Source organism: Stegostoma tigrinum, chromosome 6 (assembly GCF_030684315.1).
Source record: "Stegostoma tigrinum isolate sSteTig4 chromosome 6, sSteTig4.hap1, whole genome shotgun sequence".
Lineage (NCBI taxonomy): Eukaryota > Metazoa > Chordata > Chondrichthyes > Orectolobiformes > Stegostomatidae > Stegostoma > Stegostoma tigrinum.
In genome coordinates this window covers 114350970-114371399 of record NC_081359.1, presented here as the reverse complement: position 1 = coordinate 114371399, position 20430 = coordinate 114350970, and positions in this window count along the sequence as shown.

Sequence of the window (20430 nt, the reverse complement as noted above, 5' to 3'; positions counted from 1 at the left end):
CTGCATTGAGAGGTTAGATATCAGTGAGACTAGCAGCAGTGGGAGGGAATCTACAGGAAGTAACTAAATCAAGTACAATACTGACAACAGCACAGGTAATCTTATTCAGTTCCTCACAGCATGGGGGCACAGCTCCCTCAAAAGCAAGCCCTGCTGGAGAAACTTAGCAGGTCTGCCAGTGGAGAGAAACAGAGTTTAAGCTCCAGGTTCAGTGACCCTTCCTCTGAACTGGGCCTGAAACATTAACTCTGCTTTCTCTCCACAGATGCTGCCAGACCTGCTGAGTTTCTCCAGCAATTTCTGTATCTGTTGCCGATTTCCAACATCTGCAATTCTTTATGTTTTGTTTTGTGGGCACAGCTGAGTGGGTCTGCATTTAGTCCCTGTCCCTATTTGCCCTGAAACTTAGTGGTTTGATATAGCATTTCAGAGGAGAATTATGAATTTTGTTGTGGGTCTGGAGTGACATGTACCCCAGGCCACGTAAAGATGGCAGGTATCCTTCCCTGAAGGACATTAGTGAACTACCCGCATTTTTACAACAATCAACAATGGTTTGATGAGCTTATGCTTTTACCCCAGGTTTTCTTATCTTTAATTTAAATGTTACTGTTTAACATTGTGGGATTTGAATGTATGTTTCCATAGATTGAGCCTGGGGTTCTGGGTTGCTAATCCCAGTAACAGTTACCACCAGGTTTTAGATAACACAGTGTAGAGGTGGAAGAACACAGCAGGCCAGACACCATCAGAGCAGCAGAAAAGCTGAGGTTTCGGGTCAGGAATAAGTGATAATGGGAACTGCAATTGCTGGAGAATCCAAGATAACAAAGTGTGGAGCTGGATGAACACAGCAGGCCAAGCAGCATCTCAGGAGCACAAAAGCTGATGTTTCAGGCCTAGACCCTTCATCTGATGAAGGGTCTAGGGCGGAAACATCAGCTTTTGTGCTCCTGAGATGCTGCTTGGCCTGCTGTGTTCATCCAGCTTCACACTTAGTTTCGGGTCAGGACCCTTCTTTAGAAAAGGGGCTGGTGGAAGAGAGCTCTGGAATAAATAGACAGGGGGGAAGCCAGTGATAGTAGGTAGGTGGTGGTGAGGATTGGGCAGTGGGAGGAGAAGGGAGTTCCAGTGCAGCACGAGGGGAAGGGAGTTCCAGCAGAGCACGAGGGGAAGGGAGTCCTGGGGCAGTGTGACAGGCTGGGAGTCACAGGGCAGTGTGAGGGTAAGTGAGTCCCGGGGCAGTGTGAGGGGGAGTGAGTCCCGGGGCAGTGTGAGGGGAAGTGAGTCCCGGGGCAGTGTGAGGGGGAGTGAGTCCCAGGGCAGTGTGAGGGGGAGTAAGTCCCGGGGCAGCGTGAGGGGAAGTGAGTCCCGGGGCAGCGCGAGAGGAAGTGAGTCCCAGGGCAGTGTGAGGGGAAGTGAGTCCCAGGGCAGCGCGACGGGTGGGGAGTCCCAGGGCAGTGTGAGGGGAAGTGAATCGCGGGGCAGTGTGAGGGGTGTGAGTCGCGGGGCAGCGCGAGGGGAAGTGAGTCGCGGGGCAGCGTGAGGGGAAGTGAGTCGCGGGACAGCGCGAGGGGAAGTGAGTCGCGGGGCAGCGTGAGGGGAAGTGAGTCGCGGGGCAGTGTGAGGGGAAGTGAGTCCCAGGGCAGCATGAGGGTAAGTGAGTCCCGGGGCAGCGTGAGGGGAAGTGAGTCCCGGGGCAGTGTGAGGGGCAGTGAGTCCCGGGGCAGTGTGAGGGTAAGTGAGTCCCGGGGCAGTGAGTCCCGGGGCAGTGTGAGGGGAAGTGTGTCGCGGGGCAGTGTGAGGGGAAGTGAGTCCCGGGGCAGTGTGAGGGGAAGTGAGTCCCAGGGCAGTGTGAGGGGAAGCGAGTCGCGGGGCAGGATGAGGGGAAGTGAGTCACGGGGCAGCGTGAGGGTAAGTGAGTCCCGGGGCAGCGTGAGGGGAAGTGAGTCGCGGGGCAGTGTGAGGGGAAGTGAGTCCCAGGGCAGCATGAGGGTAAGTGAGTCCCGGGGCAGCGTGAGGGGAAGTGAGTCCCGGGGCAGTGTGAGGGGCAGTGAGTCCCGGGGCAGTGTGAGGGTAAGTGAGTCCCGGGGCAGTGAGTCCCGGGGCAGTGTGAGGGGAAGTGTGTCGCGGGGCAGTGTGAGGGGAAGTGAGTCCCGGGGCAGTGTGAGGGGAAGTGAGTCCCAGGGCAGTGTGAGGGGAAGCGAGTCGCGGGGCAGGGTGAGGGGAAGTGAGTCACGGGGTAGCGTGAGGGTAAGTGAGTCCCGGGGCAGTGTGAGGGGAAGTGAGTCCAAGGGCAATGTGAGGGGCAGCGAGTCACGGGGCAGTGTGAGGGGAAGTGAGTCCCGGGGCAGTGTGAGGGGAAGTGAGTCTCGGGGCAGTGTGAGGGGAAGTGAGTCCTGGGGCAGTGTGAGGGGAAGTGAGTCCCCGGGCAGTGTGAGGGGAAGTGAGTCCCGGGGCAGTGTGAGGGGAAGTGAGACCTGGGGCAGTGTGAGGGGAAGTGAGTCCCGGAGCAGTGTGAGGGGCAGTGAGTCCTGGGGCAGTGTGAGGGGAAGTGAGTCCCGGGGCAGTGTGAGGGGAAGTGAGTCTCGGGGCAGTGTGAGGGGAAGTGAGTCACGGGGCAGTGTGAGGGGAAGTGAGTCCCCGGGCAGTGTGAGGGTAAGTGAGTCCCAGGGCAGTGTGAGGGGAAGTGAGTCCTGGGGCAGTGTGAGGGGAAGTGAGTCCCGGAGCAGTGTGAGGGGCAGTGAGTCCTGGGGCAGTGTGAGGGGAAGTGAGTCCCGGGGCAGTGTGAGGGGAAGTGAGTCCCGGGGCAGTGTGAGGGGCAATGAGTCCCAGGGCAGTGTGAGGGGAAGTGAGTCCTGGGGCGGTGTGAGGGGAAGTGAGTCTTGGGGCAGTGTGAGGGGAAGTGAGTCGCGGGGCAGTGTGAGCGGAAGTGAGTCCCGGGGCAGTGTGAGGGGAAGTGAGTCCCGGGGCAGTGTGAGGGGAAGTGAGTCGCGGGGCAGTGTGAGGGGAAGTGAGTCCCGGGGCAGTGTGAGGGGAAGTGAGTTGCGGGGCAGTGTGAGGGGAAGTGAGTCCCAGGGCAGTGTGAGGGGAAGTGAGTCCCAGTGCAGCATGAGGGTAAGTGAGTCCCGGGGCAGCGTGAGGGGAAGTGAGTCCCGGGGCAGTGTGAGGGGCAGTGAGTCCCGGGGCAGTGTGAGGGTAAGTGAGTCCCGGGGCAGTGAGTCCCGGGGCAGTGTGAGGGGAAGTGTGTCGCGGGGCAGTGTGAGGGGAAGTGAGTCCCGGGGCAGTGTGAGGGGAAGTGAGTCCCAGGGCAGTGTGAGGGGAAGCGAGTCGCGGGGCAGGGTGAGGGGAAGTGAGTCACGGGGCAGCGTGAGGGTAAGTGAGTCCCGGGGCAGCGTGAGGGGAAGTGAGTCGCGGGGCAGTGTGAGGGGAAGTGAGTCCCAGGGCAGCATGAGGGTAAGTGAGTCCCGGGGCAGCGTGAGGGGAAGTAAGTCCCGGGGCAGTGTGAGGGGCAGTGAGTCCCGGGGCAGTGTGAGGGTAAGTGAGTCCAGGGGCAGTGAGTCCCGGGGCAATGTGAGGGGAAGTGTGTCGCGGGGCAGTGTGAGGGGAAGTGAGTCCCGGGGCAGTGTGAGGGGAAGTGAGTCCCAGGGCAGTGTGAGGGGAAGCGAGTCGCGGGGCAGGGTGAGGGGAAGTGAGTCACGGGGCAGCGTGAGGGTAAGTGAGTCCCGGGGCAGTGTGAGGGGAAGTGAGTCCAAGGGCAGTGTGAGGGGCAGCGAGTCACGGGGCAGTGTGAGGGGAAGTGAGTCCCGGGGCAGTGTGAGGGGAAGTGTGTCGCGGGGCAGTGTGAGGGGAAGTGTGTCGCGGGGCAGTGTGAGGGGAAGTGAGTCTCGGGGCAGTGTGAGGGGAAGTGAGTCCCCGGGCAGTGTGAGGGGAAGTGAGTCCCGGGGCAGTGTGAGGGGAAGTGAGACCTGGGGCAGTGTGAGGGGAAGTGAGTCCCGGGGCAGTGTGAGGGGAAGTGAGTCTCGGGGCAGTGTGAGGGGAAGTGAGTCACGGGGCAGTGTGAGCGGAAGTGAGTCCCGGGGCAGTGTGAGGGGAAGTGAGTCCCGGGGCAGTGTGAGGGGAAGTGAGTCGCGGGGCAGTGTGAGGGGAAGTGAGTCCCGGGGCAGTGTGAGGGGAAGTGAGTCGCGGGGCAGCGTGAGGGGAAGTGAGTCCTGGGGCAGTGTGAGGGGAAGTGAGTCCCGGAGCAGTGTGAGGGGCAGTGAGTCCTGGGGCAGTGTGAGGGGAAGTGAGTCCCGGGGCAGTGTGAGGGGAAGTGAGTCCCGGGGCAGTGTGAGGGGCAGTGAGTCCCAGGGCAGTGTGAGGGGAAGTGAGTCCTGGGGCGGTGTGAGGGGAAGTGAGTCTCGGGGCAGTGTGAGGGGAAGTGAGTCGTGGGGCAGTGTGAGCGGAAGTGAGTCCCGGGGCAGTGTGAGGGGAAGTGAGTCCCGGGGCAGTGTGAGGGGAAGTGAGTCCCGGGGCAGTGAGTCCCGGGGCAGTGTGAGGGGCAGTGAGTCCCGGGGCAGTGTGAGGGGCAGTGAGTCCCAGGGCAGTGTGAGGGGTAGCGAGTCACGGGGCAGTGTGAGGGGATGTGAGTCCCGGGGCAGTGTGAGGGGAAGTGAGTCACGGGGCAGTGTGAGGGGAAGTGAGTCCCGGGGCAGTAGAGGGGAAGTGAGTTCCAGGGCAGTGTGAGGGGAAGTGAGTCCTGGGGCAGTGTGAGGGGAAGTGAGTCCCGGGGCAGTGTGAGGGGCAGTGAGTCCTGGGGCAGTGTGAGGGGCAGCGAGTCCCGGGGCAGTGTGAGGGGCAGTGAGTCCTGGGGCAGTGTGAGGGGAAGTGTGTCGCGGGGCAGTGTGAGGTGAAGTGAGTCCTGGGGCAGTGTGAGGGGAAGTGTGTCGCGGGGCAGCGAGTCCCGGGGCAGTGTGAGGGGCAGCGAGTCACGGGGCAGTGTGAGGGGCAGCAAGTCACGGGGCAGTGTGAGGGGAAGTGAGTCCCGGGGCAGTGTGAGGGGCAGTGAGTCCCGCGGCAGTGTGAGGGGCAGCGAGTCACGGGGCAGTGTGAGGGGAAGTGTGTCGCGGGGCAGTGTGAGGGCAAGTGAGTCCCGGGGCAGTGTGAGGGGCAGTGAGTCTCGGGGCAGTCTAAGGGGCAGCGAGTCACGGGGCAGTGTGAGGGGAAGTGAGCCCCGGGGCATTGTGAGGGGAAGTGTGTCGCGGGGCAGTGTGAGGGTAAGTGTGTCGCGGGGCAGTGTGAGGGGAAGTGAGTCCCGGGGCAGTGTGAGGGGCAGTGAGTCCCGGGGCAGTGTGAGGGGCAGCGAGTCCCAGGGCAGTGTGAGGGGTAGCGAGTCACGGGGCAGTGTGAGGGGAAGTGAGTCCCGGGGCAGTGTGAGGGGCAGTGAGTCCCGGGGCAGTGTGAGGGGCAGCAAGTCACGAGGCAGTGTGAGGGGAAGTGAGTCCCGGGGCAGTGTAAGGGGCAGCGAGTCACGGGGCAGTGTGAGTGCCAGTATGGGATAGACTGTAGGTTTGGTGTGGAGTGGGACAGGAGTTGGACTGGGGCCTGTGGCAGGTGATCATATCAGGTTCTGAGCTGTTGCTCGGTGCAACTCTTTACTGGACTGTAACGTCAATCCTTTAATTATGTTTTAATGATCTTATTTCCAATTTATATTTTAGACACTGCACATAATGCTACTGCTTTTTCTTTTATTTCTCTTTTGTTCCAAGATTGATCCCTAGATTATTGTACCGAAGATGGCACCACTAAAGGGAGCTGGTGTGGAAACTTGTCACTGTTCCCCTGTACTCTTGCCCTGGAGTACACATGACAATAAAAGGATATTCTATAACTGGGACAGCACGGGGCAGTGAGATTAGTTTGGGTGTTGATACAGGCCAGGGACTTGTTTTGGTTTTTGTGAATTCTCTGCCAAAGACAGTCAGAGATCTGGCTGAATATAAAAGCTGAATTGGAAATGATTTAATTGTCCTGTAGCCTGGGTAATGGTTTCCAAACGTGTGCTCATCTTTGTGAAGGAACCGTTTGTTTTGGGAGAGAGATGGTAGTGCAGTATTTTGGGTGTGGTGGGCTGCAGAGAAAATGTGAAACTGTAAAGTCACCAATGCTGAACCTCGATTAAAGCTGCTTTCCCCACTCTCTTCCTGTTCAGAGCTTTTCTTCTTCTTCAGCTGCAAAGAGAATGGGTTACCTCCTGCTGTTTGATGGCTGTGTGCCTACACACTGCTTCCAGAATGTTCTGCCTGAGATATCCACACTCTGAGCTTCTTTGACTCAGAATTCAGTCAGACATTTGTCAGAGTCACACACAGGCCAGGCCCAGGTTAAACCATAAGCCTTTCCTGATGTTGGAGCAGGGTTTGTGTGACACTCTCAGAATCACAGAGCTGTTAACAGTGCACAGGAGTCCATTCTGCCCATTGTACCTGCACAGGCTCACTAAATGACCTTCACCATCTGATACCAATCCCTTGCCTTTTGCCCCAAACCCTGGCACCATACATTTTTTTCAAATATTTATCCTGTGCCCTCCTGAATGTCTCACCTTGGTCTTTCAGCCAGTTGCCATAAATTGACAAGTAAACTGTAAGATCCCGGTGAGTGATTGGTAGACTCATGATCACACGGTGGGAGGAAGGGGTTTCATTGGTGAAAGTTCCTGTCAGCTGACTGTGCAGCTAGTCCAGGCAGCCTATAAGAGAGCTTCTTGGAGAGAGGAGAGACTCGATTGGCTACCCTGCTGAAGCCTTGGGTGGGAAGCGAGGGTGTCCCATCCATGTGGATCCCTTCAACATCCACCAGGGGGCAGGCCTTTCCCCATCTGCAGGAACCCCACATGCCCCTGTCCTGAAGCTTCGACAGTCCCCCCTGAGGGCAGTAAGAATGACACAGTCTAAGGGGATGGGGTGGGGCAGACGATGGGTACGGATACACAGCGGGATGACAGTGATAGGGTGCATCTGCCAGTGGAGAGGGGCAGGACTGAGATGGGCGCAGCCTTGGGGATTCAGTGGTTGTATCCTGTATGGCTTGGCTAGGTGCTAATACTCACTGCTGAGTTTTTTTATTGATTCACAGGGTGGGGATGTTGCAGAGCAGGCAGCATTTATTGCCCATCCCTAATTACCCTGAGGGCAGGTGAGAGTCAGTCACATTGCTGTGTGCCTGGAGTCACCTGTAGGCCAGTCCAGCTAAGCATGGCAGTTTCCTTCCCTGAAGATATTAATGAACCAGGTGGGTTTTTCTGTCAATCAACAATGGATTTATGGTCTTCGTTAGAATCTTAATTCCAGACTTTTATCAAATTCAAATTTCAACCATCTGCCATGTGGGGTTTGAACCGGAGTCCCCAGAACAACAGCTGGGTCTCTGGGTTGACAATCCAGCAATAATTCCATTGGGAAACAACCTTCCCTGATGTATATATTTACAGAGCTGCTGACGAGAGGTAGCACACTCTGTGATGGTGCCCAGAGGCAATGGGAGGGTAACGTTTGCAGAGGCCGACCTCTGACACAGGGGGTGGGGGGCTCCGGGAGAGAGGCAGGACAGAAGTGTGTCAGGGTTAGGGTTCGGGTTGAAGTGGGGTGCAGGAGGCTGCAGTTATCCAGCAGAGGCTGAGTACAGGCTGGTCAGTGCCCTGTCAGAAACCATAAGCTTCGAGATCCTTCCATGGAGAAGTTGTGGATGTTGGTGGTATCTGGTTAGCAGCTGTCCCATACCACACTGCCTGCACTTGTGGCAGACATGGGAATGATCAGGGACTGTCACCCTCTCCCCCTCTTCACTGTCCCCCCTACCTTTGCTCCCTCATGCCCCAACCCCCTCTCCCCTCCTCTCCCCCTTTCCTCCGTCTCTTCCTTCAGTCCCTCCTGTCCCCTCCCTCCCCTTTCCTCCTCCTCCTCTATCCGCTCTCGCCCCTCTGCTTCTCCACCCCCACTCCCTCCACCCTTCTCCCTCTCCGTCTTCCCTCTTCACCCCGTTTCCCCGCCACTGCCTCCCACCCTGCGCCCCACTTGAATGTGGTGGGCACAACATCGCTCGGGGAGATCCGAGCAAACAGGAGCAGGGAGCAGAGAGAGGAGGTTACTGAGGGTCATGAAGAGGCCAGGAAGTGAAACTGGGGGGTGTTGAAAGACAGCACTGACACAGTAGGCCGAATGGCCTTCTGCTGTGTTGTCACAAGAAAGGTGTTAACAGGAGAAGGCAGTGAAATGCCGAGGAGGAGAATGACAGCAGGGATTATGTTTAATTCCCATTGTTACAGGCCATACAGCCGTGAGCATGCGGGAGCTCCCCAACTTCCATGGGAGATGATGAAGAGCAGGTTATTGTCTGTTTGAGTGTGATGTTTGTTTACTGCAGGAAGGGGAAATTAAAGGCATGTGCGCTGGATGTGTCAGTCTCCCTGGCTGGCTCACACACATTGTCACAGCCTGAGGTGTGGGCAGTCTGTGTGATCCTCTCCCTGAGACATTCACTCAATCCAAAACACTCAATGTGTTCCCAGCTGCAGGCTAGCGTGCAAACCCAACCTGGCTCAGCCCACACAGCAACACCACGAGACAGTACTCAGCAGTAAAACATGACAATGTCCAGCAGGTCAGGCAGCTGCAATAGCAAAAGAAGCAGCATCACCTCTAATAATCCTCCAGTTCCAGAGGGCACACAGTGGGCTAGGGCCCACACCCACAGAAAACAGGATGAGGCCATTTAGCCCTTTCACCTGCTCTGCCATCCAGTCTGATCCTGGCTGATCATCCAACTCAGACCCTTCAATCCAAACACTTTCTGAGTCAATGAATTCCAAAGCCGGTCTGGGTGAAGACATTTCTCCCCATCTCAGTCCTAAGTGCCTTCCCCCATATCCTTAGACTATGACCCCTGGTTCTGTACTCCCCAGTCATTGGGAACATCTCTCTTGTGTCTACCCTGTCAGAATTTTAAAGGTTTCTATGAGATCGCCCCTCAATCTTTTGAATGCAGTGAATATAGCCCTAACCGATAGGTCTGTCTTCATATGTAAGCCTCACCAGCCCAGAAATCAGGCTGGTAAAACTTCACTAAACTCTGCCAATGATCAGAAAAGGAGACCAAACCTGCATACAATATTCCAGGTGTGGTCTCACCAAAGCCCTGTATAACTGCAGCAGGACATCCCTGCCCCTGTACTCGAATCCTCTCGTTATGAAGGCCATCATACCATTTACCTTCTTTACCCCCTTCTGCACCTGAATGCTCAACTTCAGCAACTGGTGCACAAGGACACCCAGGTCCCACTGCACACTCCCCCTCTCCCAGTTACATTTAAAAGATATTTAGATAGGCGCATGAGGAGGAAAGGTTTGGAGGGATATAGTCCAAGCACAGGCAAATGGGTCTAGTTCCGTTTGGGAAATTTGGTCAGGATGGACAAGAGGACTGAAGGGTCTGTTTCCATGCTGTATGACTCAGTGACTGTATATCCAAACTTGCTAATGATACAAAGCTAGGTAGCATTGTCAATACCGTAGAGGATAATGCACCATTACTAAGGGATGTTGATTGAATGAGTGTCTGGGAAAATTCTGTGGCAAATGGAGTTCAAGGTATGCGAGTGGGGTTATTCATTTTGTACAGAGATAAGGTACATCAGCTGTGATTACAATGAACGGCTTGAGGGGCCAGATGGCTTCATCTTGTTCCTATCTTCTATGCTTCTCTTTCTGTGTTTCTATGTACTTTCTCAATGGTATGAAGGTAAATACAGTCGGCGTCCAATGAGACTTGATGGTTCAGATGCGTTGATCTTTAAAATGCCACCAACAGGTACGGAAAATAAGCAAGAAAGTTAATGGAATGCTGGCTTTTATGTCTCGGACTGAAGTACAGGATGCAGACATTGTGTTGCAGTTGTACAGAACCCTGGTTAGACCCCATTGGAGCACTGTGAGCAGATCTGGGCACCACACCTCAGTAGGGATATATTGGCCAGGACAGGGTACAGCGTAGGTTTACAAGAATGATACCAGGACATCCCAGGTTACCTTATGAGAAGAGATTATACAAATTAAGACTAGTTTCTCCAGAATTTAGAGGATTAAGGGGTGATCTGATCAAAGTTTTCATAGTGACTGTGCGATGCTCCCTTAGCACTGACAAAGAAAGATCAAAGAACAAAGAAAATTACAGCACAGGAACAGCCCTTCGGCCCTCCAAGCCTGCCCTGGATCGAGATCCTCTCTCCAAGGGTCTGTATCCCTCTGCTCCCCGCCCATCCATGTACCTGTCCAGATATATCTTAAAAGACGCTAGCGTGTCTGCGTCTACCACCTCCGCTGGCAACGCGTTCCAGGCACCCACCACCCTCTGTGTAAAGAACTTTCCACGCATATCTCCCTTAAACATTCCTCCTCTCACCTTGAAATCGTGAACCCTAGTAATTGAGTGCCCCACTCTGGGAAAAAGCTCCACCTGTCTATACCCCTCATGATTTTGTAGACATCAATCAGGTCCCCCCTCAATCTCCATCTTTCTAATGAAAATAATCCTAATCTACTCAACCTCTCTTCATAGCTAGCACCCTCCATACCAATCAACATCCAGGTGAACCTCCTCTGCACCCTCTCCAAAGCATCCACGTCCTTTCGGTAATGTGGCGACCAGAACTGTACACAGTACTCCAAATGTGGACGAACCAAAGTCTTATACAACTGCAACATGACCTGCCAACTCTTGTACTCAATATCCCGTACGATGAAGGAAAGCATGCCATATGCCTTCTTGACCACCCTATTGACCTGCGTTGCCACCTTCAGGGAACAATGGACCTGAACACCCAGATCTCTCTCTCCATCAATTTTCCCCAGGACTTTTCCATTTACTGTACAGTTCTCCCCTGAATTTGATCGTCCAAAATGCATCACCTCGCATTTGCCCGGATTGAACTCCATCTGCCATTTATCTGCCCAACTCTCCAGTCTATCTATATTTTGCTTCAAATCATTTATGTATATCACAAACAACAGCGGTCCCAGCACAGATCCCTGTGGAACACCACTGGTCACAGGCCTCCAATTTGAGAAACTCCCTTCCATTACTACCCTCTGTCTCTTGTTGCCGAGCCAGTTTTTTATCAATGACCTACCCTGTACAAAACCATGTTGCCTATCACTAATAAGTCCATTTTCTTCCAAATGGGAATAGATCCTATCCCTCAGTATCTTCTCCAGTAGCTTCCCTACCACTGACGTCAGGCTCACCGGTCGATAATTACCTGGATTATCCTTGTTACCCTTTTTAAACAAGGGGACAACATTAGCAAGTCTCCAGCCCTCTGGGACCTCACCCATGTCTAAGGATGCTGCAAAGATATCTGTTAAGGCCCCAGCTATTTCCTCTCTCGCTTCCCTCAAAATCTGGGATAGATTCCACCCGGACCTGGGAACTTGTCCACCCTAATGTCTTTTTGGATCCTCCGACAGTGCCCACTCCCTCAGAACTGACCCTCAGACAGTGCCCACTCACTCAGCACTGACCCTCCGACAGTGCAGTGCTCCCTCAGCACTGACCCTCCGACAGTGCCCACTCCCTCAGAACTGACCCTCCGACAGTGCGGCGCTCCCTCAGCACTGACCCTCCGACAGTGCCCGCTCCCTCAGCACTGACCCTCCGACAGTGCGGCGCTCCCTCATCACCGACCCTCCAACAGTGCGGCGCTCCCTCAGCACTGACCCTCCGATAGTGCCCACTCCCTCAGCACTGACCCTCCGACAGTGCGGAGCTCCCTCAGCACTGACCCTCCGACAGTGCGGCGCCCCCTCAGCACTGACCCTCCGACAGTGCGGAGCTCCCTCAGCACTGACCCTCCGACAGTGTGGAGCTCCCTCAGCACTGACCCTCCGACAGTGCGGTTCTTCCTCAGCACTGACCCTCCGACAGTGCGGCGCTCCCTCAGCACTGACCCTCTGACAGTACGACGCTCCCTCAGCACTGACCCTCCGACAGTGCCCGCTCCCTCAGCACTGACCCTCCGACAGTGCGGCGCTCCCTCAGCACTGAACCCCCAACAGTGCGGCGCTCCCTCAGTACTGACCCTCCGACAGTGCGGCGTTCCCTCAGCACTGACCCCCTGACAGTGCGGCGCTACCTCAGCACTGACCCTCCGACAGTGCGGCGCTCCCTCAGCACTGACCCTCCGACAGTGCGGCGCTCCCTCAGCACTGACCCTCTGACAGTGTGGCGCTCCCTCAGCACTGACCCTCCGACAGTGCGGCGCTCCCTCAGCATTGACCCTGCAACAGTGCGGTGCTCCGTCAGGACTGACCCTCCGACAGCGCCCACTCCTTCAGCACTGACCCTCCGACAGTGCGCCGCTGTCTCTGTCGTTCTGGAACAGTTGGAGCTGAGTGATGTGAGACTGTTTTGGTTGAGCTGACTCAACCATTGTGTTCTCAGTTTGTGGGCTTTTTCTGTGAGCACCTTTAAACTCTGCCCATTTGGTTCAGGCTGGAAATGTGGAAACAATGGCCGTAATAGTCAGTGCTTGGCTTGTTGCCAAGGCCTTGTTGGGCTTGGCGTTGGAGCTGCTGCATGATTTCAGGGTTTGGAAAGCAGCCTGTTTCCTTTGAGTGACACAGTTACCTCTTGGCTGGGAAGCTGATCACAGCCGGAATGCTGTTGATAACTTCCAGTGGATTAATCAGCCTGCAGTTCGGTGTGAATGGTAAACACTGCCTTTGTTCCTGTTTGAAGGAAGCTTCGTCCCACAGTGTGAGGTTACGTTGCTGCAAATCAGGAAATGGAGCTGATACACAGCTCAAACCGTTTCACATCTGGTCGTTGTTTGTTGTGGAGTGTTTGTGATGATCATTCTTTGCAAAAAGTTCATAGCTTCAACATTTGACATTATTTAACCTCTGAGGGCTGTTAGATGGTGCACTGGTTTTGAATTTGCTGAGAGATGGGCCTGATTGGATGGAAAGATAAACCTGCCACCAGCCCTCCTTCAATCTGCTTTTCTGGTTATGTCCCATAAAAACCTTCAGTGCACAGTCCATCAGAAGCACTCCAACGCCAGCCCAGTCTCACAGTAACTGTCATGGCCCTATAGGAGCGGGGTGCCGCCTCACTGTTCCACAAGAAAATATAAACTCCCACTGGTTTTAATCAATGAACAAGAAAACCAAACTGAGATAACGCGGCAGAAGCTGGATGAACACTGCACACCAAGCAGCATCAGAGGAGTTCCTACTATCTGAAGAAAACCAAACTTCTTTGTTAGCGACAGATGGATTCATTAAAGAGTGACAAAATGGATTGCTGATGACCACAGTGCAAATGTAAACGGGACTCGTTTTCAAACACACCTTCAACACAAGTAAGCTGGACCAGAAAGAAACCTCAGCAAAAATGTCATTGATGGAAAAATTAGGCAAAAATAACAGCTTCTGTGAATCAGGAATGCTGCCTATTTGTGTAAAATGAAAGGTCTCAGTTCCTTGATAACAAAGTGTGGATCTGGATGAACGCGAGATAATAAAATGTGAGGCTGGATGAACACAGCAGGCCCAGCAGCATCTCAGGAGCACAAAAGCTGACGTTTCAGGCCTAGACCCTTCATCTGAAAAGGGGGATGGGGTGAGGGAACTGAAATAAATAGAAAGACAGGGGGAGACGGACCGAAGATACATAGAGGAGAAGATAGGTGGAGAGACGACAGACAAGTTAAAAGGGCGGGGATGGAGCCAGTAGAGGTGAGTATAGGTGGGGAGGTGGGGAGGGGGGGAGGGGATAGGTCAGTCCGGGGAGGACGGACAGGTCAAGGGGGCTGGATGAGGTTAGTAGGTAGTTCAGTAAACCACATAAACTGGCACTATTAAGCCGCCTTCCCAGTGTTTCCCCTTGCCGATGACACCCATGATTTCACACGTCTCTCTGTGGGTAAGGGACAGTCAATAACCAGTAGATGAACCTGTAACTAGAATTTATTTATTATAATTATTTGTAATTCTTGTTCAGAACAGAAACATGGTTCATGCTTTCTATTGACCTGGGTCTAAAAGACAGATATACCAGAGAATTCTCCACACTGATTAAAATCTTTTTTATTTGTAATCCCTTCCAAAACCCTACTCCAACAAGACATAACAAAGTTTGGGAGCTCGTCCAGATTCCCTTGAAACAGAGATGTGAAGGATTTGGGTCTGTGGTATGAGTAAGTAACACAGATAAAGAAAAACACCAGCTTTTGTCCTGCTTAAACTTTTATTTATTTGTTCATGGGACATGGCTATCGCTGGCTGGCCAGCATTTATTTTCCCTCCATAATTTTCCCAAGGGACAGTTAGAAATCAGCTACATCTCTGTTGGTTTGGAGTCACATGTAGGCCAGACCAGGTAAGCAGGAAGATTTCCTTCCCGAAAGGACACTTGTGACCCAGATGAATTTTCACAACAATCAATAATCAACAATGGCTTCATGGTCATCATTAGTATTTTAATTATAGATTTTAATTTTTTTTTCTAATTGAATTCAGTTTCACAGTCTATCATGGGGAGATTCAACTTCAGGCCCCCAGAACATCACCTTGCTCTTCAGGTTAATAGTCTAATGATGATGCAAGCTGACCCTCAAACCCCTCCCCACTGACCCTCACCCACCTCTGGTGATGATGGTGTCTTGGATATTGACTGTAAGGTATGATTCTGTGAGTGTGACTAGGTCAGGCTGTTGCTTGACTGGTCTGTGAGACAGCTGCCCCACTTTTGGCACAAACCCCCAGATGTTAGTGAGAAGGACTTTGCAGGATCGGCAGGGCTGTTTCTGCCATAGTCTTTTCCGGTGCCTAAGTCGATGGTTTAATTCCTTTACAGCAAATCCAATCCTATTCTAGAACCAGAGCCAACTCCGATGACCAGTGATACATGAAACCAAACAGCCAAGGCAGCAGATGGGTAGATGCATTGTAGGTCTCTTTCTCTGTTTGAATCACTTCCCATGCGGTCAATACCTTTGTCTGTCTTCCTCCTTTTAAAGTGCTGTTGTTTTAATCTATCTTCCCTCAAATTTCCAAAAGAATGCAAAGGCTTATAAAAGAGTAATTACTGTTCCTAGAATTTGAGAAAGTCAGCTCCAACACTGAAAATACCTCAAAAAAGGAGCAGCTCTTACATCCACAACTTTTTCACCATCGTGACAAGGTCCTTTCCCCGGGTTGGGACAGTCCAAAACTAGAGGGGCACAGGTTTAAGGTGAGAGGGAAAGATTCAAAAGGGAGCTAAGGGACAACTTTTTCACACAGAGGGTGGTGCGTGTATGGAATGAGCTGCCAGAGGAAGTGGTGGAGGCTGGTACAGTTACAGCATTTAAAAGGCATCTGTATGGGGACATGGATAGGAAGGGTTTAGAGGGAAATGGGCTAAATGCTGTCAAATAAGATTAGATTAATGTAGGATATCTGGTCGGCATGGACGAGTTGGAATGAAGGGCCTGTTTCTGTTCTGTACATGTCTATGGCACTATTTTATGTTACTGTTATCTTTAAGACCAAAAAAAACATAAATTTCGAACCCACAATATATACTGTGCAGTGCTCCCCAGTGTGCTCAGCCAAATGCTGCACTGGAAACAACAATAAGACATAAGTGCAGAATTGCGTCTATTCAGTTGTGGACCGTGGCTGCTACATTTCTCAAGTCATTCTCCTGGCTTCTCCCCATAACTTTTGAACCCCTGAGTAATCCACAACATCCCTGAAATAACAGCACAGAGGCTGGGATCCTGTCAACAGGTCACCCTTTTTTCACACTGGGAGAGTCCTTGTCACTGATCCAGCTCCCTCAGGATAGCTCTCAGAGTGAACAGATTCTCTGACAGTTCAGAGGAAGGGGCACTGGACCTGAAACATTTGCTCTTTTTTCTTCACAGATGCTGCCAGACCTGCTGAGCTTTTCCAGTAACTTCTGTTTGTGCTCCTGTTTTAAAAACTTTGACATTCTTGTTAATGTCTGTCATCCAGAGCTCCCCGACTAGGCCAGTTTAACAGCCCCAATCAGAGAACTCACATTCTGTGAGACGCACCTGGCTGACCTTGTTACAGTCACAACATTCCTCCCCTCTGTGTCTGAGGACATTGGCTGCTTCTTTTTCTCGTCACTCCTCCTGAAGTTGCTCCATTTCTGCTTCTAGTACAGTGATGTAACACAGAGAAGCTAGTCTCTTGTGCCCAGAGTGTTTCAGAATAAATTCATTGTCCTCTCCAGATTCTGGATTCTCTTCAACGCATGACAGGTAGAGAGAACCCACAGGTCCCAGAACAGTCAGAAAGGCTGTTGAGGAGCCTGGCACATTTTGCTCATGCCCGTCTGCAAGTTTGCAGCTTTCATATGGTCCACATGCTAGTTCAGGACCGTCACACCTAACCAATCTTAATACAGCAAGGGATCTGACCTCACATTGACTATGCCTCTCACCCACGCAGAGCCCTTCCAGTGGTTCCTACACCAAACTTGGTCCCCTGAAGTAAACTGTCTCTCTCACTGAGCAGACTCTGGTGTGAGGCCTTGATGTCCCCAGCGACATTTTACTCTCCCCCACAGATCCAGAAAGATCAGATTAAACCTGGCAGAGTCTTCTCTCCATTAGCAACTCTTCTGAAGCTATTTCTGTAATTGCATGAGGGATGGTCCAATATTCAATAAGAAACAGGGACAGTTTGGTATCTGGTAAAGGTGTAGGCTGTTTCTTAAAGCCTGCCTCTAAATACCCCCCGACCCAGTTTTAGTATTAGAGCCTCCCCCTGAATTCAGCCTGAAGCTATGGGTGGCACTGGCTTGTTCACTTTAAGTCGACCCAGCAAGGGTTTTCAGTCCATTATTAATACATATTTATGTCCGTAAAGGCACTGGTGGAACTTCCTGACTCCAAATCTGGCCAAAACCTTCCTTCTATCTCTGGGTATACTTACTCTCTGCATTAACAAAAGCCCTGGATACATACACTATCGGGTATTCCTCTCCATTGCACCACCAATCAGCTCACAGTACCCCAATCTCATACAAGGAGGCATTATATGTCAGTATCAGATTTCACTTGGGACCATACTGTGCCAACACCTTAAAGAGTGACAACTGTTTCTTCACTTCCCTGAAAGCTATGGCTTGCCTATGTGGCCGTTTCAAGGCTGACCCTTTAGACAGTGGATGCTATGCCAGGATGGAGGCCAGGTTATCTCTGAACTTTCTGTAATAATTCACCAGTCCAAGGAAAGTCCCAAGCTCCAGTACAGACGGACAAGCCACGGCACCTTTGGTTGCCCTCACTTTATCTTCCAATGAATGTGACCTGTCAACTCTGTAGCCCAAGGACATCACTTGGGGCGGCCTACAACACACATTTTTCCCTCCTAAGGCATATGCCCACTTGGCAGAAAGGTCTAAGGACTATGCCCAAGTTCTAAGTGTTCCTTATTGACTCTTATTAGCACATCATCTATATAAATGATGACCTGGGGTTCCGTATAAAATCTTATGCATATCCACTGAAAAATTGCAAGGGCTGATGATATCCCAAATGGCAGTCGCATATATTTGTACAAATCCTTATGGGGTATTACTGTCACATTCTTCTGGGAATCCTCTATCTACAATATCAGGTTCACATGGCTCATTTGCAGCTTCGTGAAGAACAGTCCCCCTGCCAGCTTTGTCTGTAAATCCTCTATGCCAGGGATTGGGTATTTATCCAGCTGTGGAAAGCAGTTTATCGTTTGTTTGAAATCCCCACAAAAACAAACCGACCCATTGGGTTTCCCAATCAGTATGACCAGTGCTGGGGCCATTCCACAAACTGTACGGCTTTGAGGATTCTTTCGCATTCCAGCTTCCTAAACTCTGCCCCTACTTTTGCCCACAGGGCAATGGCACTGGGACAGCTTTGCAGAATTGTAGAATTGCATCTTGATCAACATGCAAGATGGTCTTGGCTCCTCTGATAGTCCCTCGACTTTCCTGAAAAACTTCCAGATATTTAGTTAGGACTTCACTCAGTTATTTTCTGATCAAAACATTTTGAGCCAATCAAGATGAATCTTTCCTCAACAATTTCATCCCAGCAAGCTTGGACCTGAGCCTTTCACTACAACCATTGGGAACTGAGCCAGCAGCTTACGACAGACCAAAACCAAAGTCATACCCTCAATCTGGAAAGGTTCCCCCAATATAGGTTCTCAGTCTGGCCGAGGTCTTGCACAAACCTAAGTATTGTAGCTCCGACCAAGTTTTGGTAAAGACTCGTTCTACAACCACTGATACAGCTGCACTGATTATCAATCCACTAAAACTGGGCGACCGTTTCACCATGTTTATTTTGAGTGGTTCTGATTTGAATGTTTTTAAGTAATTTAACTGTTCTAAACCAGATGTAGGTGGGCTTTCTAGGGTGTGCACTTTCCTGGACACAGTTGTTGATTTCTCTTACTCAAATTAGGTCTAAAATAAGAACCTTTTGCTGTCTCCAATCTGCAGACAGGCAGCAAATGCAATGAAGAAAATTTTAATTATTTAGCCGAGTCTTGGCTTTGTTTTGAGGTTTTGCTGTGGGCTGACCTGGAGCCCCTATATTCCAAATAAATCCTGAGTGAGGCTTTGCAACTGCCTTCAATCAAGTTGTGTCTCCCAAGCTCAATTAGACTGGTCAGAGTGTCCACTTCCATTAGAATACCCTACAACTCTCATGCTCTACTTGCTGTATTTTCCAATGATTAAGCCTGTTTGAGATCCAGTTGGGCTTTAGGTAGTGAGTCCTTTTGCAAGCATACACGATTAATCCCACATACCAAACATAGAACAGTACAGCACAGTACAGGCCCTTCGGCCCACCATGTTGTGCCGAACTTTTACCCGAAACCTAAGGTCTGTCTAACCTCTACTGCTACCTTATACTATCATCCATTTGCCTATCTAATAGCTGCTTAAATGCTCCTCATGAGGCTGACTCCGCTACCCTCTCCGGCAACACATTCCATGCCCCGACCACTCTCAAAGTAAAGAACCTACCTCTGATGTCTCCCCTATATCTACCTCCACTCACTTTAAAACTACGTCCCCTCGTAATATCTACCTCCACCCTAGGAAAAGGTCTCTGGCTGTCCACTCTATACCTTGGATCATTTTGTACACCTCTATCAAGTCACCTCTCATCCTTCGTCGTTCTAAAGAGAAAAGCCCGAGCTCTCTCAACCTTTCCTCGTAAGACCTTCCCTCCATTCCAGGCAACATCCTGGTAAATCTCCTCTGCACCTTTTCCAACACTTCCACATCATTCCTGTAATGAGGTGACCAGAACTGGACACAATACTCCAGATGTGGCTGAACCAGGCTTTCATATAGCTGGAGCATAATCACGGCTCGTGACCTCAATCCCTCTATTAATGAAAGCTAACACACCATACACCTTCTTAACAATTCTATCCACCTGGGTGGCAGCTTTCAGGAACTATGGACAGGTTAATTGGGAGGCTTCGGGGGGGAGGGTGAGGGAGGAATGAATGTGCAGTTGATGGTGCAATCGAATCAGCCACGATCTCACTGAATGAAGGAGCGGGCTCAAGCAGCTAAGTGGCCCCGTCCTTTCTTCTTGTGATTGCATATTTCTGGAGGAGTATTAAATGAAAGGCCAAGACAACAGGTCTCATTTCTGAGCTTTTCGTTCGATTTTGTTTCCTGTAACTGCTAATTATTTTGCACATGACCTGAGGACACAACACTTCTCTAAATTAAACACCGATGGTACAATACAGCAAAAATTCAATCCACTTGGAAACAACAAGACGGTCTGTGCCGGAAAGCACAGAACCCACTGGAAATGAACGCAGGTCAGGCTGGGAGACACTGTCATACGGCAGGAGTCAGGCAGCTGTACCAGGCCCCGTCAGTGTTCGGGGGGCCAAACCACATTTACCTCAACAACAGGAGGCAGGCACTCAAACCACACACACACACTCACACACACACTCACACACTCACACACACTCACACACACACACACACACACACACACTCATACTCACACACACTCACACACTCACTCACACACACACTCACACACACACTCACACACACTCGCACACACACACTCACACTCACACACACTCACACACACACATACTCACACTCACACACACACACTCACACACACTCACACACTCACTCACACACACACTCATGCACACACACTCACACACACTCACACACACTCACACACACACACTCACACTCACACACACACTCACAAACACCCACACTCACACACACACACACACACACGCTCTCACACACACTCACACACACACATACTCACACTCACACACACACACTCACACACAAACACTCACACTCACACTCACACAC